Source organism: Mobula hypostoma, chromosome 5 (assembly GCF_963921235.1).
Source record: "Mobula hypostoma chromosome 5, sMobHyp1.1, whole genome shotgun sequence".
NCBI lineage: Eukaryota > Metazoa > Chordata > Chondrichthyes > Myliobatiformes > Myliobatidae > Mobula > Mobula hypostoma.
This window is the reverse complement of record NC_086101.1, coordinates 94,703,575-94,730,268: the sequence shown is the minus strand read 5'-3', so window position 1 is coordinate 94,730,268 and position 26,694 is coordinate 94,703,575. Positions and strand designations below refer to the sequence as shown.

General features: G+C 43.5%; 1 protein-coding gene across 1 annotated transcript in view; it reads right to left on the bottom strand.

Annotated features, from left to right (window-relative positions):
- LOC134346865 (contactin-associated protein-like 5) overlaps positions 1-26,694 on the bottom strand; it is a 1,591,243-nt gene that overhangs the window by 987,094 nt on the left and 577,455 nt on the right. The gene's annotated exons all lie outside the window — the stretch shown is intronic.

Genomic DNA, 26,694 nt, shown 5'->3' with positions numbered 1-26,694 from the left:
TTCCCCTCTCAGATCATTCCAACATAGATACCACCCAGAAAATATAAAAGCTGTAGATGCAGGATATCTGAAATAAAAAACTAAACACACTGGAAATACTCAGCTGGTAAAACAGCAACAGCAGAGAAAGAAATAGGGTTAATATTTCAACTCAATGACCTTTCACTTTGAAAACCTAAGCCACAAGAAATCAGTCTAATAGATCTCAAATTAGATAAGGGCAGGGAGATTTAAACCTCAGGGAAATATGATATAATGTTTAGTTAACCTCTTGCTTCAGAAGCATTGCAACTAAGTGTTTTTATCTGCACTAATTGGCAAAGGTGACAAACTAAGAGGTCCAGTCACAATAGTTATTTGACTGACTGTGAAATAATATTTCTGAAGTTTTAGTTTACTGTGGTTTTGCACAGTCTATATCTGAAGGGAAAGAAAAGATATTAAAATGGGATTAATGTAGGAACAGTGTAAAAGGATTGTTCATGGACAGCATAGAATCAATGAGGCTGTTTCCATATTTTGCATCACTGTAACTCCCCCTCTATGATGATGTTGAACATACTTGGCGCAGGTCACTGTTCTTTATCATGTTTGTATTATTTCACAGGTATCAGAGAAAATTATTTTCCTGACTTTTTGTCCCACTGCCATCAGGGAGAAGGCTACGTAGTATCCTTGCCTGGACCACCAGACTCCAAAACATTCACTTTCCCCAAACAGTAACACTGATCAACACCTCCACCCACTAACTCCACCACCACTTGATTATTTCCCATCAGTTACGTTAAGTACAGCCTAGCATCACTTTATGGACACACAACCAATCTATGTATATAAGATAACTTATGTATTTATATTTATTGAGTTTTTTGTTATTATTGTGTTCTTTACCTGTTGAGCTAATTTGTGCTGCATCAGGTCTGGAGTAACGATTATTTCATCCCCTTTTACACTTGTCTACAGGAAATGATATGAAACAATCCTGGGTCTTCTGTCTGGAACGGTAACTGCTCTGCAAGGGACAAACAAAACTGCAGAGAGTTGTGGAAACTACTCTGCACATCACAGGAACCAGCTTCCCTTCACGGACTCAGTGTGCACTTCTTGCTGCCTCAGCGAAGCAGCCAGCGTAAACAAGCCCCTACCCACCCCGGACATTCTCTCTTTTCCCCTCTCCCCTCAGGCAGAAGATACAAAAGCTTGAAAGCGTGTACCACCGAGCTCAAGGACAGCTTCTATCCCACTGTTATCAAACTCTTGAATGTACCTTTAGTTTGATAAGATGGACTGTTGGCCTCACAATCTACCTCATTACGATTGTACAATTTATCATCTGCCTGCACTGAACTTTTTTTGATAGCTTTTATACTTTATTCTGCATTGATATTGTTTACTTTATTCTAACTCCATGCACTGTGTAATGATTTGATCTCTATAAACAGTATGTAATACAAGCTTTTCACTGTATCTTGGTACATATAAACCAATGCCAATACTTTAACCATCAGGCTTTTGAACCAGCATGGATGATTTCACACACCTCACCACTGAACAGTTGCACAACCTGTGGGCTCACTTTCAGGGACTCTACACCTCATGTTCTCAGTAATATTTATTGAATGGATGGTTAGCCTCACTACTCCACGCCGATTAAAGCAGCAAGCCAGATTAACTTTTTGAGGCCTCTAAGAGCGGAAAGCTGACTTGTCTGTGTCAGCCAGGATCCCCCACCTGAGACCATCCCATCTGCCTGTATTTGACCATCGGGTAGGAGGATCAGGAGCCTTGGGTCACACCCAGTCAGCTGTGGCCCTGCAGCTCCTGGACCTGCATTACTCACCTCAGCACTGGACTGTCTCTGTAGTTTTACTGATAATCTCATCAACTGAGAACGTAAAAGCTCTAACAAACTCATGCTCAGGGTAGGTGATTAGGTTTGACTGGTCCTACAAGTGCACACCAGTTTTTAATAAATCACTCACTCTTTTGAACACCAACATGTGATCTTTTAGTTGTCTCCAACAGATATCAAAGCAGGGTTCAGCGTGCGTCAATGCAAAGAGACAGAGGAAGCCCTAACATCACACTTCTGCTGTGCCAATCACAGTGTGAGTTCTACCTGCTGTGGACTGTGTCTCTGTAAGAAATTATAATCAGTGTTCAGGTGTCTCTTCTCCATGGTCACTACTTTAATATTAACAGGGCAGAAGAGCTTGAGTTAAAAGGGATTGAATAGGCAGGGACTCTTTTCACTAGATCAAAGAAGATTGACAGGTAACATTATAGAGCTTTATAACATTATGTGGGATATAGAAGCAAAGAAGGAGTAGATAATCATGGTGTCCTCTGTAAGGAGTCTCTGTACAGCCGCCTCATGTATTTACTCCAATTTCCTCCCACACTCCAAAGATGTACCAGGTAGGTTCATTTGTCATTGAAAATTGTTCTGTGATTAGGTTAGAGTTAAACTGGGGCTGTCGCGGGTAAATACAGACTTCTCCAAAGTCAAAGTCGACTTTCAGGCAGATACATTAGGGACATTTAAGAGACACTTAGATAGGCACATGGATGTGAGAAAAATGGAGGGTTGTGTGAAAGGGAAGGGTTAGATTGATCTTGGAATAGGTTAAAAGGCTGGCAAATTATTATTACAAGAAAGAAAACAATTAGAATAAAATAGAGGTCAACTTAAAGGTAAAGTGGTCAAAATGGCCAGCGTTGCTTCGCTGTGATTAGTGTTTTGCCAGTTAGTCCAACAACAGAATGCTTGAAGGGCAGTAGCCGTTCTTGAAGCCGGTGATATGGGACCACAGGTTTCTGTACTTCTTGCCTGATGGTAGCTGCAAGAAGATGGTATGGAGAGATGGTGGGTGTCATTGACGATAGCTGGTGCCTTCCTGAAGCAGTGTCTCCTGTAGATATCACCACTGGTGGGGAGGGTGTGGTTGTGATATATTGGACAGAGCCCACTACTCTCTGCAGCTTTTCATGTCCCTGTGCATTCAAATTGCTGTACTAGACCATGTACTGTTGTAGTCGGGATACTTACATCAGTATGCAGAAACTTACTAAGAGTGCTTTTGGATAAGGCTCTTGATGATGTCTTGCTGAGAAAATTAAAGACACAGCCATGCTTTCCAGGCTGCATCTAGAAAAGAGTACAGTCAACGTTTCGGGCCAAAACCCTCCAGCAGGGCTGGAGAAAAAAAAGCTGAGGAGTAGGTTTAAAGGATGGGGGAGGGAAGAGAGAAACACCAGGTGATAGGTGAAACCTGAATGGGGAGGGATGAAGTAAAGAGCTGAGAAGTAAATTGGTGAAAAATGCGGAAGGTCATGGAAGGAAGAAAGGAGGGATGGAGCACGAGAGGGAGGCGGTGATATAAGGTGAGAGAGGGAAAAGGGGATGTGAAATGGTGAAGGAGAGGGGGTGGGGTGGGGGAATTACCAGAAGTTTGAGGAATCTATGTAAATGCTATCAGGTTGGAAACTACCCAGATGGAATATAAGGTGTTGTTCCTCCATCTTGAGTGTAGTCTCTTCACGACAGTGGAGGAGGCCGTGGCTAGACATATCAGAATGGGAATGGGAAGTGGTATTAAAATGGGTGGCCACTGGGAAATTCCTCTTTTTCAGGCGGACAGAGAGTAGGTGCTTAGTGAAGCAGTTTCCAAATCTATGTCGGATCTCATCGAGGCCACACTGGAGGCACTGGATACTGTATATGACCCAGAAGACTCACAGGTGAAGGGTTGCCTCACCTGGAAGGACTATTTAGGGCCCTGAATTCCACTGCTCCCAGTGTGGCCTCCTGTGTATCGATGAGACTAAACGTAGATTTGGAGACGGCTTCTCTGAGCATTATTCTCTGTCTGCCAGAAAAAGTGCCTATTAACCCCTCTCCTCTAGCGCCACCTATCAGCCTCCTATCCTGTACTGCACCGCCATAGAGATGCTTTCATCTTTCTATCATCCCCACCCCAGTTGTTTCCACCTGTCACCTACAGCCTCTGCCCAACTTCAGACACATACATTTATATACTAGCAATCTTTCCTGTTCTCTCTCAGTCCTGATCCAGTGTCTCAACCAAAGTATCATCTCTTGCCTCCACACATACGACTATCTCCAGCCTTCTGTTTACGTTTGAGATTCCACATTCTGCAGTCGTACTAATTCGCTTTACCTTGCGCCTGTATATTTCCCATTCTCAGTTCTCAGACTGCATGGCCAGGCTAATACTCTGCCGTCTCATGCGCGGTCATTTGCTTTGATTGTCAATCTGGAAGGTAAGGAGCCAAAACGAGTCAATTGTTCCGCAGGGTCAGGTGCACCACCTTTTATGTCAGCTCATAATGGCAGCAGATCAACTCAGATTGAAATCAGTAACTACAAAATGTTCTGTGCAGCTGCTGTAGCCTGTGGTTATGGGACTGAACAAGAGGTCAACGAGTTCAAACCCTAACAGAGCCAGCACTGAAATGGATGTAAAAATGCTTTTGGAAAGTAACCATAATGTAAAGTGGAATTTGCTGTGGCCAGTGATTTTAATTCCTATCTACATTCCATTCCAACATGTCAGTTCATGATCTCCTCTTCTGCCACGATGAGGCCACTCTCAGGGTAAAGGAACAACACCTCATATTCCATCTGCGTAGCCTCCAACATGATGGCATGAACATTGATCTTTTTTCTTCTTCTTTCTTCTTCCCTCCCCCTTCCCTCTTCTTTGATTCCCCACTCAAGTCTCTTACCTCTTCTCGTCGCCTGCCTATCACCTCCACGTGGTGCCCCACTTTCTTCCCTTTCTCCAATGATGCACTCTCCTCTCCTATCAGATTCCTTCTTGTCCAGCCCTTTACCTTTCTCACACACCTGGCTTCACCAATCACCTTCCAGCTTGTCCTCCTTCCCCTCCCCTAACATTTTTTATTCTGACATTCCTTTCCAGTCGTGATGAATGGCCTTGGCCCAAAACATCAACTGTTTTATATATTTTCCTAGATGCTGCCTGACCTGTTGAGTTCCTCCAGCCTTTTGTGCGTCTGGATTTTCAGCATCTGCAGAATCTCTTGTCTTTATAACATAAAAGGTTAACTTGTCTCCAAGTGAAGGAATCTTCTTAGGCTGTTTTTGGATAAGTTAGAACCAGATGTTTACAAGGTAATGGTTAAAAGAAATACCAGTCCCACAGCATTAATGTGAAGGGTAGGCAAGCAATTCACTGCCGTTGACCTAAAGAATCATTGAGCAGAAACACTGACTGTGTGCGTCTCTCTCTCACTGTTTGCAGATGCTGCCTAACCTGCTGAGAGCCTCTGGCACTTACAGCTTTTATTTCACCCTGCTGTCCTGGGCAGTCCCAATATCATAAACATTTAGGGTCAAAGAATCATACAGCACAAAAATCGACTTTCAACCCATCCTGCTTCTACCTTTTATTATTTACACTATTCCAACTTGCCCACATTAGGATTGTAATCCTTCTTTACCTTGCCTATCTGAATCAGAATTAGGTTTATTGTTAGCAACATTTGCCATAAAATGTATTATTTTGTGGCAGCAGTACAGTGCAATATATAAAAGATGCTATCAGTTACAATAAGAATTACATTTACACTCTGTGACCACTTTATTAGGTACACCTGTACACCTGCTCATTAATGTAAATTCTAAGCAGCCAATCACGTGGCAGCAGGACGTTGTCAAGTGGTAAAGCTGTTATTCAGGTCAAATATCAGAATGGAAGGACATGTGATCTAAGAGATTTTACCATAGAATAACTGTTGGTGCCAGTGATAGTTTGACTATCTCTGAAACTATTTATTTCCTGGTATTTTCACAACAGTCTCCACAGAGAATGGTGCAAAAACAACAAAAAAAAAATCCAATGAGCAACAGTTCTGTGGGTGAAAATGCCTTGTTATTGAGAGAGGTCAGAGTAAAATAGCCAGAGTGGTTCAAGCTGATCGGAAGGTGGCAGTAACTCAAATAACAACATATTATAACAGTGGTGTGTAGAAGTGCATCTCTGAACACATAACATACCTAGAAGTAGATGAGCTACAGATGTAGAAGACTACAAACATTCACTCAGTAGCTACTTTATTAGGTACCAGATCTGCATCACTGCTTGGTACAGAAACTGAACTGCAGCAGACAGGAAGACTCTGCAACATGTAGTCAAAACTGCCCAAAACATCACTGGCACAATCCTACCCACCATCAAAGACGTATGTAGAGAAAAGTGCTGGAAAAGGGCCAGGAACATCATGAAGGATCTTACATACCCTGCTCCTGGACTGTTTGTCCAACTCCCATCAGGTTGGAGGCTACACAGCGTCCAACAGGACCACCAGACTCAAAAACAGTTACTTTCTCAAAACAGTGAGGCTGATCGACACATCAACCCACTAACTTCACCATTAATTTATTATTTCTTGTCAGTCCCCTTAAATATAGCATAGTATCACTTTATGGACAGACAATCAATGTACAGAAGCTACCTTATGTATTTATATTTATTGTGTTTTATTATTGTAATTGTGTTCTTTGCCTTTTTTGTGTTTTTTCTGCTGCATTGGATCTGCATTAACAATTATTGCATTCTCTTTTCACTTCTGTGCAGAAAATGATATTAAACAATCTTGAATTTTAAATCTTGTATCTTGAATACATAGTGTAAGTAGAGAGCGAAGATAGAGAGGTATTGTTCAAGGGTTTATTGTCCATTCAGACAACTAATCCATGAACACTACCTCATTATTTCTGCTCTTACAGGGTGGCATCCTAGCTTAGCGGTTAGTGTACCGCCATTACAGCACCAGTGACCCGGGGTTCAATACCTGAGCTGTCTGTAAGGAGTTTGTACATTCTCCTCATGACCGTATGTGTTTCCATTGTGTGCTCTTGTTTCCTCCCACATTCCAAAGATTTTTGGGTTAGTAGATTCATTTGTCATGTGGGTGTATTTGGGTGCCATGGGCTCATTGGTCCAGAAGGGCCTGTTAGTGTGCTGTATCTCCAAATAAATCTTTAAAAATCGATGCTGGCAGGAAAGAAACTGTTCCTAAAGCATTGAGTGTGGGTCTTCAGGTTCCTGTACCTCCACTCTGATGGGAGTAATAAAAAGAGTAATGTGGTAGGGGAATTTTAATGATGGATGCCACTTTTTTGAGGCACTGCTATTGAAGATGTCCTCGATGGTTCTGATTTAAATATCTGCATAAACCTCTCTAATATACAGTAACTGGATCTGATCAACCACAGTTATAGTAATTGTATCAGATCCCCCACTCCCTCTGCTAATGCACTCCACATACCAAACGATCTCTGTAGAATGGATCTAGCCCTGCAGTTCCCCACTAAAGCTCCTTCCTCCAAACTTAAACTTATGACTTTGAGATCCTATATTTGGGGGAAAAATATCAACTCAATTGATGATTTTTATAAAGTATATACAGTAAGTATTTAAATTCTATCAGGATACCCCCCCCCACTGTCCTCAGCCTCCCTCACTCCAGGAAAAACAAGCCCAGCCTGTCTATTCACTCCCCATAACTAAAATCCTCCAATCTATGAAATATCCTGGTAAATATCCTTTACACATTCCTCAGTTTAATCTTTCCGACAGTGGGGCAAACAGATCTGCACACCGTACTTCAGGTATGGCCTAACCAATGTTTTGTCCATCTGTAACAGACATTATAACTGCTGTACTTAATGCCCCCACCAATGAAAGCAAGTACACCACATGCCTTCTACAGCACAATGTTTACCTGTGTCATCACTTACAGGGGATTATGTACTTGTACCAAGAGGTCTCTCAGTTCAATAACATTCCATAATGCCATGCACTGTGTATGTCCTGGCCTGGTTTAACTTCCCAAAAGATGCCTCATTGCACTTGTCACCTATTTGATCCACTTTCCTAGTTGGTCAAGAGCATGTTATAACCTCTTCACTGTCCACTATACCACCAACATTGTTGTCATTTGCAAATGTACAATTGATGCTATCTGCAATCTCTCTTCCAGATGATTAATAAGAACAACAAAGGGCCCAGCACCAAACCATATGGTACACCAATGGGTCCACATCTTCACTTTCTGCCTAAAATTTGTATCCGAATTACTGTCTCATATTTTGGATCAACCTGCCATGTGGGGCCTGGTAAATGGCCTTGTGAAAGTTCATGCATAGACAATATCCACTGCCTGCCCCCACTGATTTATCTTTTCAAAAATCTCAATCAAATTTATGAGACATACAAAATGCTGGAGGAACTCAGCAGGTTAGGCAGCCTCTGTGGAAATTAATAACCAGTTGATGTTTCGGGCCGAGACCTTTCATCAGGAGGTAGGACACAGAAACATGGAAAACCTGCAGCACAATACAGGCCCTTTGGCCCACAAAGCTGTGCTGAACATGTCCTGACCTGTGAAATTACCTAGGGTTACCCATAGCCCTCTATTTTTCTAAGCTCCGTGTACCTATCCAGGAGTCTGCTAAAAGACCCTATTATATCCATCTCCACCACCGTCGCTGGCAGCCCATTCCACGCACTCACCACTCTGCATAAAAAGCTTACCCATGACATCTTCTCTGTACCTACTTCCCAGCACCTTAAAACTGTGTCCTCTCGTGCTAGCCATTTCAGCCCTGGGAAAAAGCCTCTGACTGTCCACATGATCAATGCCTCTCATCATCTTATACACCTCTATCAGGTCACCTCTCATCCTCTGTCATTCTAAGAAAAAAAAGGCCAAGTTCACTCAACATATTCTCAAAAGGCATGCCCCCAATCCAGGCAACGTCCTTGTAAATCTCCTCTGCACCCTTTCTAGAGTTTCCACATCCTTCTTATAGTGAGGCATCCAGAACTGAGCACAGTACTCCAAATGGGGTCTGACCAGGGTCCTATATAGCTGCAACATTACCTCTCAGCTCCTAAACTCTATCCCATGATAGATGAAGGCCAATGCACTGTATGCCTTCTTAACCACAGATTCAACCTGTGCATCAGATCTGAGTGTCCTACGGACTCGGAACCCAAGATCCCTCTGCTCCTCCACACTGCCAAGAATCTTACCATTAATACTATATTCTGTCATCATAATGGCGGGAGGAGAAGATGGCAGTGCACTGCACGTGCGCAGCTCTCCGATGAAAATGATATCGTATCTGTTAAATAGGGGCCGTGGACAATTCTGATTTGATGGAGAATGGACGTGAAAGCACAGAGGAACATCTGGAGAAATTTCTGAAACTCCCGTTCGCTGCTGTCGTTACTGTGTGGTCGTGAATCTTTTGGAGGGTAGGCCTCAAAATCCCCGGCCTTGCCTGCTTTTGGTGACCGAGAAGGAGGTCGAATCGTTCGGACAGAGATGACGCTCAGTACTTGGTGGTGGAGAGCTGATTAGAGCTTGAAGCTTTCAGATGACTCAGAGTCGGATTGTGGTCTGCATGGCAGGGAGAGTTTTTCTTCCTTCTCCCGTCTGCGTGAGATGTGGGACATTTGAGAAACTTTGAACTTTACTGTACTCACGGACTTTCCTCATCAAGTTATGGTATTGCTACACTGTTTGTAACTATATGTTATAATTATGTGGTTTTGTCAGTTTTTTCAGTCTTGGTTTGTCCTGTGTTTTGTGATACCACACCAGAGGAAATAATGTATCATTTCTTAATGCATGCATTACTAAATGACAATAAAAGTGGACTATGTGTCTTCATAATCATATCATATTTGACCTACCAAAATGAACCACTTCACAGTTATCCAGGTTAAAATCCATCTGTCACATCTCAGCCCATTTTTGCATCCTATCAATGTCCCACTATAACCTCTGACAGCCCTCCATGCTATCCACAACATCTCTAAACTTTGTGTCATCAGTAAATTTACTAACCCATCCCTTCACTTCTTCATCCAAGTTATTTATAAAAATCACAAAGAGTAGGGGTCCCAGAACAGATCACTGAGGCACCCCACTGGTGAATGATCTCCATACAGAATATGACTAATCTCCAACCACCCTTTGGCTTCTGTGGGCAAGCCAGTTCTGGATCCACAAAGCAATGTCCCCTTGGATCCCATGCCTCCTTACTTTCTCAATAAGCCTTGCATGGGCTTTCAGCAAATGCCTTGCTGAAATCCATATACAGGTACACTACGTCTACAGCTCTACCTTCATCAATGTGTTTAATCACAACCTCAAAAAATTCATTCAGGCTCATAAGGCACGACCTGCCTTTCACAAAGCCATGCTGACTATTCCTAATCATATTATGCCTCTCCAAATGTTTATAAATCCTGCCTCTCAGGATCTTCTCCATCAACTTACCAACCACTGAAGTCTAACTCACTGGTCTATAATTTCTTGGGCTATCTCTAATCTCTTTCTTGAATAAGGGAGCAACATCTGCAACCCTCCAATCCTACAGAACTTCTCCCATCCTCATTGATTATGCAAAGATCATTGCCAGAGGCTCAGCAATCTCCTCCCTCGCCTCCCACAGTAACCTGGGTTACATCTCGTCCGGTCCTGGTGACTTATCCAACTTGATGCTTTCCAAAAGCTCCAGCACATCCTCTTTCTTAATATCTACATGCTCAAGCTTTTCAGTCCACTGTAAGTCATCTCTACAATCGCCAAGATCCTTTTCCATAGTGAATACTGAAGCAAAGTACTCATTAAGTACCTCTGCTATCTCCTCCAGTTCCCTACACACTTTTCCACAGTCACACTTGGTTGGTCCTATTCTCTCTCGTCTTCACATACTTGTAGAATGCCTTGGGGTTTTCCTTATTTCTGCCCGCCAAGGCCTTCTCAGGGCCCCTTCTGGCCCACCTACTTTCTTTCTTAAGCTCCTTCCCGCTTGCCTTACAATTATCTAGATCTCTATCATTAACTAGTTTTCTGAACCTTTTGTAAGCTCTTCTTTTTGTCCTGACTAGATTTACAACAGCCTTTGTACACTATGATTGCTGTACCCCACCATCCTTTCCCTGTCTCATTGGAAAGTACCTATGCAGAACTCCACACAAATACCCCCTGAGCATTTGTCACATTTCTTCCATATATTTCCCTGAGAACATCTGTTCCCAGTTTATGCTTCCAAGCTCCTGTCTGATAGCCTCATGTTTCCCCTTACTCCAATTAAATGCTTTCCTATCTTGTCTGTTCCTATCCCTCTCCAATGCTATGGTAAAGGAGATAGAATTATGATCACTATCTCCAAAATGCTCACCTACTGAGAGATCTGATACATGACCAGGTTCATTTCCCAATACCACATCAAGTACAGCCTCTCCTCTTGTAGGCTTACCTACATATTATGTCAAGAAACCTTCTTGAACACATCTATCAATCACTATCCCATCTAAACCCCTCTCTCTAAGGAGATGCCAATCGATATTTGGGAAATTAACATCTCCCACCACGACAACCCTGTTATTATTACACCTTTCCAGAATCTGTCTCCTTATCTGCACCTCGATGTCCCTGTTACTATTGGGTGGTCTATAAAAAAATACCCAGTAGAGTTATTGACCCTTTCCTGTTCCTAACTTCCACCCACAGAGACTCCGTAGACAATCCTTCCATGTCTTCCTCCTTTTCTGCAGCCCTGACACTACCTCTTTTGCCTCCCTCCCTGTCCTTTCTGAAACATCTAAAGCCTGGCACTCAAAGTAACCATTCCTGCCCCTGAACCTTCCAATTCTCTGTACTGGCCACAGCATCATAGCTCCAAGTACTGATTCACACTCTAAGCTCATCCGCTTTGTTCATAATACTCCTTGCATTAAAATAGACACATCTCAAATCATCGGTCTGAGTGCATCCCTTCTCTATCACCTGTCTATCCTCCAGCTCGCATTGTCTCCAAGCTTTCTCTATTTGTGAGCCAACTGCCTCTTCCTCCGTCTCTTCAGTTTGGTTCCCACACCTCAACAATCCTAGTTTAAACTCTCCCCAATAGCCTTAGCAAACCTCTCCACCAGGATATTGGTCCCCCTGGGATTCAAGTGCAACCCGTCCTTTTTGTACAGGTCACTCCTGCCCCAAAAGAGGTCCCAATGATCCAGAACTCTGAATCCCTGCCCCCTGCTCCAATCCTTCAGCCATATATTTATCCTCCACTTCACTCTATTCCTGGCCAGCTGGTGGCGTAGTAGCATCAGTGCTGGACTTCGGAACAAAGGCTCCCGAGTTTGAATCCAGCCAGCTCCCTTGCACGCTTTCCATCTGTGCTGGATTGAGCGTCGAGCTAGCAACTCAGCCTCGTAAAAATAAGAAAGCTTGCTAAAAAAAACCATCGTGACGGCGTCCCGATAACTCCACTCTAAGTTGAGGGCTTTCTTCTTCTTCTTCACCACTCAATTCTTATACACACTGTCACTCCTGAGATGACTACCTTTGTGGTTGTGGTTCTACTTCTCAACTTCCTTCTTAACTCCCTGTGTTCTGTTTTCAGGACCTCCTCCCTTTTCCTGCCTATGTCGTTGGTACCAATATGTACCACGACCCCTGGCTGTTCGCCTTCCTACTTCAGGATATTGTGGATGCAATCAGAAATGCCCCAGATCCTGGCACCTGGGAGGCAAACTACCATCCGTACTTCTTTCCTGAGTCCACAGAATCACCTTTCTGACCCCCTAACTATAGAGTCCCCTATCACTGCTGCCATCCTCTTCCTTTCCCTACCCTTCTGAGCCACAGGGCCAGACACTGTGCCAGAGGTGCAGTCACTGTTGCTTCCCCCAGGTAGGCCATTCTCCCCCAACAGTACTCAAGCAGGAGTACTTATTGTCAAGGGGCACAGCCACAGGAGTACTCTCTAGCCTCTGACTCCTGCCCTTCTCTCTCCTGACTGTTACCCACTTGTCTGTCTCCCTAGGCCCTGGTGTGACTACCTACCTACAGCTCCTCTCTATCATCTCCTCACTCTCCCTGACCAGACGCCCACACCTGACACCGAGCACGGAACACCGGCCTCATATCCATACCTTCTGTCTTCACCAGCCTTCACACACATTTGCCAAGATGCTGCCTGGATTAGAGAGCATTTCTTATGAGGAGAGGGTGAGTGAGTACGAGCTTTTCTCTTTGGATTAGTGAAGGAAGAGAAGCATAGACAAGGTGGACAGCAGCAGCCTTGTCCCAGGGGACAATGGCCACCCAGAGGAGATCCATTTAAGAGGAGTAGAGAAAAGTTTTGGGGAGAGTCCAGATGAAAATTCTCAGCCTGAAATGTGGACTGTTTATTCCTCTGCATAGATGCGGCCTGACCTGACCTGGTGATTTCCTCCAGCATTTTGTGCGTGTTACTCGGGATTTCCAGTATCTACAGGATCTCTTATGTTTATCAAATTTATGAGATATGATCTCCCACTAACAGAACCATGTTGATTAATCCTAATAAGTCCTTGACTTCCCAAATATTGACAGATCCTAGTTATCAGGATCTCCTCCCCAGGTAACCTCTCCACAGATGTTGCCTGCACTATTGTGTATTTCCAGCATTTTCTACCTTTATTTTAGAATTTGTTAAATAGTTCTCCTTGGGTTTGTGGCATTCACTCAATGAATTTTCACTTCATACAACAAAGGGTTTCATCTAAGAGATTATAAACAAGTGAGTCTTACATCAGTGGTGGGCAAAATATTGGAGAGGAGTCTTAGGGACAGAATTTATGAGCATTTGGAGAAGAATAGTCCTATTGAGATAGTCAGCATGGGTTTGTGAGGGGCTGATTGTACCTTATGAGCCTAGTTGTGCTTTTCAAGAAGGTGACATAACAAATTGTTGAAGGTAAGTGGTGGATATAGTGTATGTGGATTCTACTAACACATTTGACAAGTTTCTCCATAGTAGGCACATTCAGAAGCTTGGAATCACTGGAAGCTTGACATTGTGGGTAGAGGGTGGTAGCAGATTGAGCATATACTACTGGAGGTCAGTGACTGGTGTTGTTCCACAAGGATCTGTTCTGGGATCCAACTCCTTGAGATTTTTATAGATGATTTGGATGAGAAAGTGAAGTGAGGTTGGGTTCATCTCTTAGGAGCAACGGAGAATAGAGGATGTTAAGGGACGACATCCGCGGCTTTTTCCCATGACAGGCAATGACCGATATCAAAAAGCACCTGATTAGAGTAAGTGGAGAAATGTTTTGGAGACAGTAGAAATAGGCTTTTTACACTGACAGTAGCCTGTGTCTGGAATGCACTGCCGGTGGTGGTAGAGGCTGATACAATAAGATTATTTGAAAGACTCTTACGTAGGCACAGGGATGTGAGAAAAGTGGAAGTCAATGGGCTACGTAGGAGGGACAGTTTAGATTGTTCACTAAATTGGTTTATAAGTCAGCACAAGATCATGGGTTGTTCTAATTTATCATTTTACATTCTAAGTTTTCATTCACCACATTTTGAAGGGTAGAGAATGCAGATGGAGACTTTCAATTACCTGATTATGAAAACCAATAATATTTAACAATGTTTTTGACTGGGTTAATGGGAAGGACAGAGATAAGCAAGCTGTTTAATTAAAAAAAAACTCTGCACTTTACCATCTGGTACCAATTGCAAATAAAACAACCATTTGAATGATGAAATTGGTAACACAAGTGGACAGTATAGTTAGGAAGGTATATGGGATATAGAAACATAGAAACATAGAAAACCTGCAGCACAATACAGGCCCTTCGGCCCACAAAGCTGTGCCAAACATATCCTTACCTTAGAAATTACCTAGGGTTACCCATAGCCCTCTATTTTTCTGAGCTCCATGTACTTGTCCAGGAGTCTCTTAAAAGACCCTATCGTATATGCCTCCACCACCGTTGAAGGCAGCCCATTCCATGCACTCACCACTCTCTGCATAAAAAATTTACCCCTGACATTTCCCATGCACCTGCTTCCAAGCACCTTAAAACTGTGCCCTCGCAGCCCTGGGAAAAAGCCTCTGACTATCCACACGATCAATGCCTCTCATCATCTTATACACCTCTATCAGGTCACCTCTCATTCTCTGTCACTCCAAGGAAAAAAGGCCGAGTTCACTCAACCTATTCTCATAAGGCATGTTCCCCAATCCAGGCAACATCCTTGTAAATCTCCCCTGCACCCTTTCTATTGTTTCCACATCCTTCCTATAGTGAGGCGACGAGAACTGAGCACAGTACTCCAAGTGGGGTCTGAACAGGGTCCTATATAGCTGCAACATTACCTCTCGGCTCTTAAACTCAATCCCACGATTGATGAAGGCCAGTGCACCGTATGCCTTCTTAACCACAGCGTCAACCTGTGCAGCAGCTTTGAGAGTCCTATGTACTCGGACCCCAAGATCCCTCTGATCCTCCACACTGTCAAGAGTCTTACCATTAATACTATATTCTGCCATCATATTTGACCTACCAAAATGAACCACCTCACACTTATCTGGGCTGAACTCCATCTGCCAATTCTCAGCCCATTTTTGCATCCTATGAATGTCTTACTGTAACCTCTGACGGCCCTCCACTCTATCCACAACACCTCCACCCTTTGTGTCATCAGCAGAGTTACTAACCCATCCCTCCACTTCTTCATCCAGGTCATTTAAAAAAATCACGAAGAGTAGGGGGTCCCAGAACAGATCCCTGAGGCACACCACTGGTGGTCGACCTCCATGCAGAATATGACACATCTACAACCACACTTTGCCTTCTGTGGGCAAGCCAGTTCTGGATCCACAAAGCAACGTCCCATTGGATCCCATGCCTCCTTACTTTCTCAGTAAGCCTTGTATGGGCTTTCAGCACATGCCTTGTTGAAATCTATATACAGAATATAAAGAATGTAAAAAGAATCTTAAGAAATAAATTAGAAAAGCTAAAAGAAGATATGTGGTTGCTTTGGCAAGTAAGGTGAAAATAAATCCAAAGAATTTCTACAGTTATATTAATAGCAAAAGGATAGTGAGGGATAAAATTGGTCCCTCAGAGAATCAGAGTGGACGGCTATGTGCAGAGCCAAAAGAGATGGGAGAGATTTTGAACAATTTCTTTTCTTCGGTATTCACTAAGGAGAAAGATATTGAATTGTGTAAGGTAAGGGAAAGAAGTAGGGTAGTTATGGAAACTATGATGATTAAAGAAGAGGAAGTACTGGTGCTTTTAAGGAACATAAAAGTGGATAAGTCTCTGGGTCCTGACAGGATATTCCCTAGGACTCTGAGGGAAGTTAGTGTAGAAATAGCAGGGGCTCTGACAGAAATATTTCAAATGTCATTAGAAACGAGGATGGTGCCGGAGGATTGGTGTATTGTTCATGTTGTTCCATTTTTTAAAAAGGGTTCTAAGAGTAAACCTAGCAATTATCGGCCTGTGAGTTTGACGTCAGTGGTAGGTAAATTGATGGAAAGTATTCTTAGAGATGGTATATATAATTATCTGGATAGACAGGAACTGATTAGAAACAGTCAACATGGATTTATGCGTGGAAGGTCATGTTTGACAAATCTTATTGAATTTTTTGATGAGGTTACTAGGAATGTTGACGAGGGTAAAGCCGTGGATGTTGTCTATATGGACTTCAGTAAGGCCTTTGACAAGGTTCCACATGGAAGGTTAGTTAGGAAGGTTCAATCGTTAGGTAGTAATATTGAAGTAGTAAAATGGATTCAGCAGTGGCTGGATGGGAGACGCCAGAGAGAAGTGGTGGATAACTGTTTGTCAGATTGGAGGCCGGTGACTAGTGGTGTGCCTCAGGGATCTGTACTGGGTCCAATGTTGTTTGTCATATATATTAATGATCTGGATGATGGGGTTGAAAATTGGATTAGTAAGTATGCGGATGATACTAAGATAGGTGGAGTTGTGGATAATGAAGTAGGTTTTCAAAGCTTGCAGAGAAATTTAGACCAGTTAGAAGAGTGGGCTGAAAGATGGCAGATGGAGTTTAATGATGATAAGTGTGAGGTGCTACATCTTGGTAGCACTAAACAAAATAGGACATACATGGTAAATGGTAGGGCATTGAAGAATGCAGTAGAAAAGAGGGATCTAGGGATAATGGTGCATAATTCCCTGAAGGTGGAATCTCATGTGGATAGGGTGATGAAGAAAGCTTTTGGTATGCTGGCATTTATAAATCAGAGCATTGAGTATAGGAGTTGGGATGTAATGTTAAAATTGTACAAGGCATTGGTAAGGCCAAATTTGGAGTATTGTGTACAGTTCTGGTCACCAAATTATAGGAAAGATGTCAACAAAATAGAGAGAGTACAGAGAAGATTTACTAGAATGTTACCTGGGTTTCATCTCCTGAGTTACAGAGAAAGGTTGAACAAGTTGGGTCTTTATTCTTTGGGGTGTAGAAGGTTGAGGATGGACTTGATAGAGGTATTTAAAATTATGAGGGGGATAGATAGAGTTGACGTGGATAGGCTTTTTCCATTGAGAGTAGGGGAGATTCATACAAGAGGACATGAGTTGAGAGTTAGGGGGCAAATGTTTAGGGGTAACACAAGGGGGAACTTCTTTACTCAGAGAGTGGTGGATGTATGGAATGAGCTTCCATTAGAAGTGGTAGAGGCAGGTTTGATATTGTTATTTAAAGAAAAATTGGATAGGTATATGGACAGGAAAGGAATGGAGGGTTATGGGCTGAGTGCAGGTCGGTGGGACTAAGTGAGAGTAAGTGTTTGGCACGGACTAGGAGGGCCAAGATGGCCTGTTTCCATGCTGCAATTGTTTTATGTTTATATGGATATATATATATTTATTTAGCAATACAGCATGGTACAGGCCGTTCCAGTTGAATGAGCCAAATTACCTAGCAACCCAATAGCCCAATCAGAGGACAATTTACAATGACCAATTAACCTAATTGATATGTCTTTGGACTGTGGGAGAAAACCAAAGAACCCAGAAGAAACCCACACGGTTTATCGGGAGAATCTATAGACTTCTTACAAATGGGACCGGAATTGAACTCTAAATCCAGGATGCCCCAAGTTGGAATAGTATCACGCTAACCTCTTATTTTACCCTTGTAAAATAAAGAGACAATAATGCATGTGACAATAACAAAACAATTCCAGTTCCATATATACACCACAGTCTGTGTGAAGCTTCCCCTCAGATCTTCTTAAGTCTTTCCTCTTCACCTTAATCGTATACCCTCCAGATATTCAGATTCAGATTCATTTAGTTATCACACGTACATTGAAACATACTGTTTCTAATGCACCGTTTCCGTCAACAACCAGCACAATTTAACAATCTGATAGGGACAGTACACATTGTCACCTCACAGTCTGGTGCCAACATAGCCTGCTTACAATGCTCAGCAGAACATCTCAGGACACAACAAATCAGAACGCCTTATGCAACAACCAACAAAACAATAACAACAAAACAAGCTCCGTTCCTTCCTATATGTATTTTATTGTAATTTATAGTATCTACTTTTGTATTGCACTGTATTGCTACCTCAAAAATAAAATATCAGTAATATTAAACTTCATTCTGAGTCTGATTCTGATATCTTATGAGGAAGAGCTGAGCAAACTAAGGCTCTTATTTCCTTTGGCGTGAAGGAGGATGAGAGGAGACTTGATAGAGCTGTTTAAAAATAATAAAAGGCATAAATAGTGTAACGGATGGACCTATCTCCCTTTGAGCAATCATACCCACCCCCACTTAGCTCTACGTATTGATCTGTCATCGGTGCGTGAGCTGTTGTTTATGCATGTGCATTGTTCTCTCTCTCTCTATCGCTGCAATGTGACTACACCAGTCACCAGTTAAGGCCATCTCCCACATGTGTGCTTTACTTAATCGACATGCAGTTGTGCCTGATGCCAAATGCAGAATGGAGTCCCTGAGGTCATTGAACATCCTTCCAGCAGCTCCCGCGGTCAACATGGAGCCAAATGTATTGCTTCATAGGCTTTCCTTTGGACTACACTGGTGAGGCCATGAGGGGGATCTTGATGACTGGGCATCTCAGGATCTCCATCTCTTCCACCCAGACTTGTGATGATGATGATGATCATCTATTGTCCTTCAATACAGGCAGATGCCAATCACAATGTAGTTGTGCACATTCATAAGAAATTGGCGACAAGCACGAAGCTGAATATCAGATACGAACTGCATTGATAGCTTTGGGATGAAACAGCATTAGAAAGCTGAAGGATCCGTGAGTAACAGTGACAATTGTGCTGAATTTAAAGTGAAAATAACATGGCAATAGGCTGGGAGTTGTTTATCACGAGTGTGGAATTGTATTTTAACACAAACAATGTGGAGGAGCAAAAGAAAGCTCCTACACTTCTTAGCTTAATGGGTCCAAGAATGTACCATCTCTTACACAGCTTGGAAACCGCTAAAAAGTCAGCAAGCAAGATGTTTGACAAAATTGTTACAATTTTACAAAACCACTTGAGCCTTAAACTGCTGGTAATAGCTGAGAGATTTAGATTTTACAAAAGGAACCGGTCAAAAGATGAAAGCATTTCTGAACACATTGCAGAACAGTGCATAATTTCCCTGTACTGTGACTTCATAGATGGACTTTCTGAGGCATTAAGGGACAGACTTGTATGTGGCATACATAATCAAAGCACTCAAAAGAGATATTTTCTGAAAGAGACCTATCCTTAGAACAGGGATTGAACATTGCAATATCATAAGAGACTGCAGCAAAGGATGTAGCAAACTACAGAAAAGGAGGTTAGAATGTGAAATGCACAAAACATCTCTGAGTAGTGCATAAAGCTAAAGATGTTGTTGATGTGGAAAATCCTCCTATGATGCAAATAACTGCTGGTTCAAAGAAAAAGTCTGCAGGAAATGTCACAGACAAGGTCACAGAGAGACTGTGAAAGGCAGACAAAAAGCACAACCGGGTGAAAAGTTTCAAATACAAACCTAAAAAAATGCATAAAGTTACCAAATGTAAAACAGAATCAGACAGCACAGAGTCTGACAAAGGTGAACTGTCATGCCTAGAACTGTCATAAGGAGGTGGCTGGGAAAGGACCCAAGTGCAAGACACAGACACTGAAGTACTCGGGACAGGACTAGGATACAGGGTGAGGGCTAGGACATGGACACAAAACTGGGAACCCGGAACAGGACTGGACAAGAGAGCTAGGAGCCTGGGCTTGGACTCCAAGCCAGAGACTGGACAAGCACCGAGAACCTGGGTCTTGCCTCTGGCTCGGACCCCAGAACTAGGCAAGGATGTGACTAGGCTGGCAGGCAGGACAAGGCTGGAGTTTTCAGACATAAGGCGAGGCTAGAGACTACAGACTTGAGGTGAGGCTGGAGACCAGATACTTGAGGTGAGGCTTGAGAACAGAGACTTGAGGCAAGGCTGGAGACCAGGGACTTGAGGTGAGGCTGGAGACCAGATACTTGAGGTGAGGCTGGAGACCAGGGACTTGAGGTGAGGCTGGAGACCAGAGACTTGAGACTAGAGACTTGAGGTGAGGCTTGGCTAGAGGTTTGGGATCTTGAAGCTCCTCCTGGGTACTACTGGGCACGGTACTACTGGGCAGGGCGCGGATCACCTGGGCAGGGCGTGGATCTCTACCCGATGGAGGCAAGGGACAGGAAAGGACAGAACCCACCGCAGGGTAATGGCAATCTGGCCTGGCTTACCCAACAGAGGCAAGGGACAGGATGGGACAGGACCCACCGCAGGGTAATGGCAATCTGGCCTGGCTTACCCAACAGAGGCAAGGGACAGGATGGGACAGGACCCACCGCAGGGTAATGACAATCTGGCCTGACTTACCCGACGGAGGCAAGGGACAGGAAGGGGCATAGATACAGGGTGGCTCCAAGACTAGACTTCAGGCAAGACGAGGCGAGAGTTACCAGCAAGACAAGGCAAGGCTTCAGGCAATGCAAGGTGAGACAAGAACTTCAGGTGAGGCAAGAGTTACCAGCAAGGCAAGTCTCCAGGCGAGGAAACAGAAGGCAGGAGAAGGGATACAAGGAGTAGGGACAAGAACAATCCAGCAGCCACCCACTGGTCTCTGGAGGTATTTATGCAGCCAGCCCCAACTAGAATCAGCTGCCTCAATTAGTGCACAACAGGAACAGAAACAGGGTAGACAGGAAAACCTGGAGCAAGGGTCAATGCACTGGACCGTGAACCAGAATGTGGACTTCACGGACCGGACCATGACAAGAACTGCATAGAATAACTGAAGCTGATCACAAAATCATCTGGATCACAATAGGTGTGTCTGGTGTAAAACTGAAAATAGAGCTGGATTCAGAGTTAGCTTTGTCTATATTTCCAGAGACTGACTACCACACACTGTTTTCTAAGATACCATTAGAAAAGATCTTAGTGATGCTAAAGACTTACACAGGTGAAAAGGTGTTCCCCAAAGGCAAACTGAAAGTAAATATGATGTATGGAGGCCAAACACAAGAGTTAGAACTTCATGTATTGAAAAGTGAAGGGCCAGTGCTTTTCAGATTGAATGGTTGAAAAAAATCCAACTAGACTAACATTCAATCAAAGCTCTCAGTGTGGCATGAACAGGCAATGGCAGCCCAAATGGTAGCACTAACCAGCAATTGTCATAGCTTCTTAATGCAAATGAGAAGGTGTTTGAAAGGGGATTGGCATGATAATCAAAATTGAACTGGATGAAGCAGCAACACCAAGATCCCATAAAATGCATCCTGTTCCTTACGCATTACGTCCTAATGTGGATGATGAGCTGCAGAGTGTGGAACCAGCTGAAATTCTCTCCAAGGTTGAGAGGAGCGATTGGGCCTTGCCCATTGTCCAGATGATGAAGAAGGGAAAGATGGACCCGTTCACATATTTGGGGATTTCAAGGTGAGCATCAACCCAGTGCAGTGAACTGTACAGCAGCAGTCCCCAACCACCGGGCCACGGACGGGTACCGGGCCGCAAAGCATGTACTACCGGGCCGTGAGGAAACGATATGAGTCAGCTACACCTTTCCTCATTCCCTGTCACGCACTGTTGAACTTGAACATAGGGTTGCCAATTGTCCCGTATCGGCCGGGACATCCCGTATATTGGGCTAAATTGGTTTGTCTCATACGGGACTGCCCTTGTCCTGTATTTCCCCCACTAAGGTAGAGCGTTCCTATGAAATCTTTTGTGCTGAAATGGCGTAAAGCGAAGAAGCAATTACCATTAATTTATATGGGAAAAATTTTTGAGCGTTCCCAGACCCAAAAAATAACATACCAAATCATACCAAATAACATATAAAACCGAAAATAAATAACACAAACATACAGTAAAAGCAGGAATGATATGATAAATACACTACCTATATAAAGTAGAAATAATGTATGTACAGTATAGTCAGGAAGATGAAGGCAAAAGCGATTTGTGGGGAAAAAATCAGCACGTACGCGCATGCGCACACAGGTGCCGGCCATTCATGGTCATTGTAGTCTTTCCTGGGGTAAAGTGTCCCGGGATTTGACTGCTACTTTTGTCCCTTATTTGGGAGTGAGAAAGTTGGCAACCCTAACTATAAAAGACATGTCGAGGTGAGATTAACCCTACTTGAACAACCCCTTCCTCCCCCCCCCCCCGGTCAGTCGGTCCGCAAGAATATTGACAATATTAAATTGGTCCGCGGTGCAAAAAAGGTTGGGGACCCCTGCTGTACAGTACTTCCTGCCACAGATTGAAGACACTTTTGCATCGTTGGCAGGTGGAGACAGGTGTTCAACAATTGACTTGACAGAAGCCTATCTGTAAATGGAGATTAGGGAGTCAAGCAAGAAGTTCCTCACAATCAATATTCCCAAGGGATTGTTCTGGTATAATCGTCTCATCCTTGGTGTCGCATCAGCTCCAGCAATTTGGCAAAGAGCAATGAACCAAGTGCTCCAAGATATCCCGAGAACACAATGTTACCTTGATGACATCATCATGACTGGCAAGAATGATGAGAAGCACGTCTTGGTAAAGCGCTTACAGGCTGAGTGAGTATGGTCTGCACATACAGTGAGAGAATGAAATCTCATATTGTGGACATCCCACTGACAAGCAGGGCTTATGTAAATCACACGAGAAGATTGAAGAAGTGTTGCAGGCACCCAATCTGGTGCCTCACAACTCAGGTCACAGTTGGGCCTTGTAAACTACTACCACTGGTTTCTCCCAAACATTGCTGCAGTGCTGCACCCATTAAATGCATTATTACAGACAGAAGCAAAGTGGAAGTGGTCAGAAAAATGTGAAAAAGCATTCAAGGAAACAAAGAGACTAATAACATCCGATGCACTGCTCACCCATTATGACCCATCCCTGCCCTTCAGACTGGTGTCCCCTTATGGCATTGGAGCCATTTTGTCACACGTGATGGAAGATGGATCTGAACACTCAATTGTGTCTGCTTCAAAATCACTGACAAGTGCAGAGTGCAACTACACACAGATCGACTGAAAGGCCCTCAGCCCAGTGTGGGGAATAAAGAAGTTCCACCAGTACCTTGAGGCTCAAAACTTTATGTGAGTGACTGACCGCCAGCCCCTTGTATCCCCAGGAAGGGAATTCCACTGATGACTGCTCCCCAGTTGCAATGTTGGGCAATATTCCTAGAAGTCCACTCTTATGACATAGAGTTCAAGGGGACCAAACAACAGAGCAACACTGATGGCTTGTCACGTCTTCCACTACTCACAGCTGAAGAAGGAAAGTCTTCACCCTGTGACCCAGCAGAAGTGTTCCGCACCGCATTGCTAGACCAGTTGCTGATAACAAATTCCGAAATACAAAGAGAAAAAAGGAATGACCCAATATTGTGAAAGGTTGATGACATCACCATGCAAAGATAGCCAGTTCATGGTAACTCTATATTTCCTGAGTACTCAGTGAAACGAGAGCAACTGTTGTAATGTCAAATAATGCCGACGTGTCGATCTTGTGTTGTGATTCCCTTTGAAATGCGCATCAGGGTACTGGAGAATCTGCATGAAGGACACCTGGGTGCGGTCAAGATGAAGAGCTATGTGTGGTGGCCGTGAATAGATAAACAGATTGAAGATTTGGCTAAAAGCTGCTCGGGATGCCAAGAAGTACAAAATGCACTCCATGGGCACCATTACACCTATGGGAGTGACCACCATCACTACGACAAAGAAAACATATTGACTTTTCTGGGCCATTCATGGACTACATGTTCCTGATTGCTGTGGATGCTCATTCGAAGTGGCTGGAGTTGATACCAACGAAGTCAACCACCTCAGCAAAGACTGTTTCTGTTCTGAGGACTACCTTTCTCAGAAATGGCTTACCAGAACAAATTGTGAGTGACAACTTACCACAATACATGTCAGAAAAAATTCGTCTGGTCATGAAGGAAAATGGTATCAGACATTTCAAGTCAGCTCCTCACCACCCAGCAACAAATGCATTAGCTGAAAGCTTTATTCAAACCTTCAGTAAGTACATTAAAGCGATGGACGAGGACATTTCTCTACAGCACAAGGTTAATTTCTTTTTTGTGTATCAGAACTCTGTTCATGCGACGACAAATGAAAAACACCTGCAATGCTGTTCATGAGCAGAAATCAGAGATCTTGCATAGTCCTCCTGAAACCAGATGTATGGAGGGAAGTGCAGAATAAACAGTTCAGCCAGTTGCCAAGTGAAGCAGCAAGGAGCTCTCAGATTGGACAGGAAATCCTAGTGCATGATTACCAAGAAGACAAGTGGACTCCCGGTAGGATAGCTACAAGAACTGGACCACTGATGTACACAGCAGATGTTGGAGATCAGACATGGAGATGTTATCCGGACCAGACACAGGATGCTCAACTGAAAAACACACCTGAGTCAAGTCCATCAAAAAAGATGGACACCACTCAGTGATGATCATGTCACTGACAGAAATGTAACATGGGAAGCCAAAAACTTTGTCTTAGACAAGACACCTATCAAACCTGATGCCACTCCGCAGGTCTAGAGGCGCTATCCTGAAAGAAACAGAGTGACACCCAATAGACTAAATCTTTAAACAGTGAAGTTAGTCATGGGCTGTTATTGTGAAAGATTGGTTATTTAGAATATGGGTTGATGAAAAGGAAATTGAATGTTTTGTACAAATACAGCTTTACATTGCATTAATCTAAAGGGGGAAGAAGTGAAATGTATGGTTCTATTTCTTTTAGAGCAGTGATGCCCCCCCCCCGCCAGCACTACATATTGATCTATTGTCTGTGCATGTGCTGTTGTCTATGTGTTGTCTGTAAATGCACATTGTTCTCTGCCTCTCTCTCTCTTTGTCTCTCATTTGAATGTGAATACACCAGCTAAATCCATCTCCTGCGGGCATGCTTTTATTTAATCAATATGTAGTTGTGCGCAGACACCACCAACTGAGTGAAGATTTGGCAGCTTTTTCTAAGGACCACAATAGCTAATAGGAGAGGACATACTTTTAAGGTGCTTGGAGGAGAGTATAGCAGGGGATGTCAGAGAGTTACTTACACGGGGTGGGGTGGAGGGGGTAGGTAAATGAATGGAACATATTGCCAAGGTTGGTGGTAGAAGCAGATACTTTCGGGACATTTAAGAAACATTTAGATAGGTACATAGATGGAGGGAAAATGGAAGGGCATGTAGGAGGGAGCTTCAGATGGATCTCAGATTAGGTTGAATCACTGGCTGAAGGGCCTGTACTGTGGTGTTCTGTTCTATCTTGAACAACCTCCCTCTCCTGAATCAGCAAGATACAGAAGGTGACAGGTCAGTGATAATAAATGGGATTATTATAGATTTATGGTTGATTGCTGGCACGGGCATAATGATCCAAAGGAACCCATTTCTGTGAAACATGATTCGATTACCCTCAAACAAATAACCTCGGTGGTCTCTTTATTAGGTACAGGAATGGAAGCCGGTGTGGCTTTCTGCTGCTGTAGCCCAGCTACTGCAAGGTTCGATGTGTTGTGCATTCGGAGATGCTCATCTGCACACCACTGCTGTAAACTGGTTATGTGAGTTACTTTTGCCTCCTCTCAGATTGAACCAATCTGTCCAATCTCCCCTGACCTCACCCATTAATAAGGTATTTTTCCCATAGACCTGTCACTCACTGAGAACTGTCACTCACTCTAGAGACTGTTGTGTGCAAAAGTCCCAGGAGTTCAGTAGTTTCTGAGATAGCCAAACCATCTGGCACCAACAATCATTCCATGGTCAAAGTCATTTAGATCACATTTCTTCCCCATTCTGATGTTTGATCTGAGCAATGATTGAACTTTTTGACCATGTCTGCGTGCTTTTGTGCATTGAGTTGCTGCCACATGATTGGATATTTGCGTTAACGAGCAGGTTTACAGGTGTACCTAGTAAAGTGGCTACTGATTGTACATTCTGCCCCATAAAAAAGAACCTTGGACACTTCTTTGCAGCAGCCTTCGTTCTATATAATAATTTGTTCTGGAGCCCTCTTAGCGACAGGGAGCCCGTGCGTTTTGATTAATGGCTCTAGCCTCTGTCTTGCCATTTAAGCAGCATGTATTACCTTACTATTTGTGACATTACAGGAGTTACTGTGATATATAAGCCAGGAAAAGGTCACGCAGCTGATAGTGAGTGTGCAGATACATGCTCATGAGCTTGTCAGAGACTCCCCGTGCAGAATCTGAATACATGAAAGGTATTGAAGGTGAGATGGTT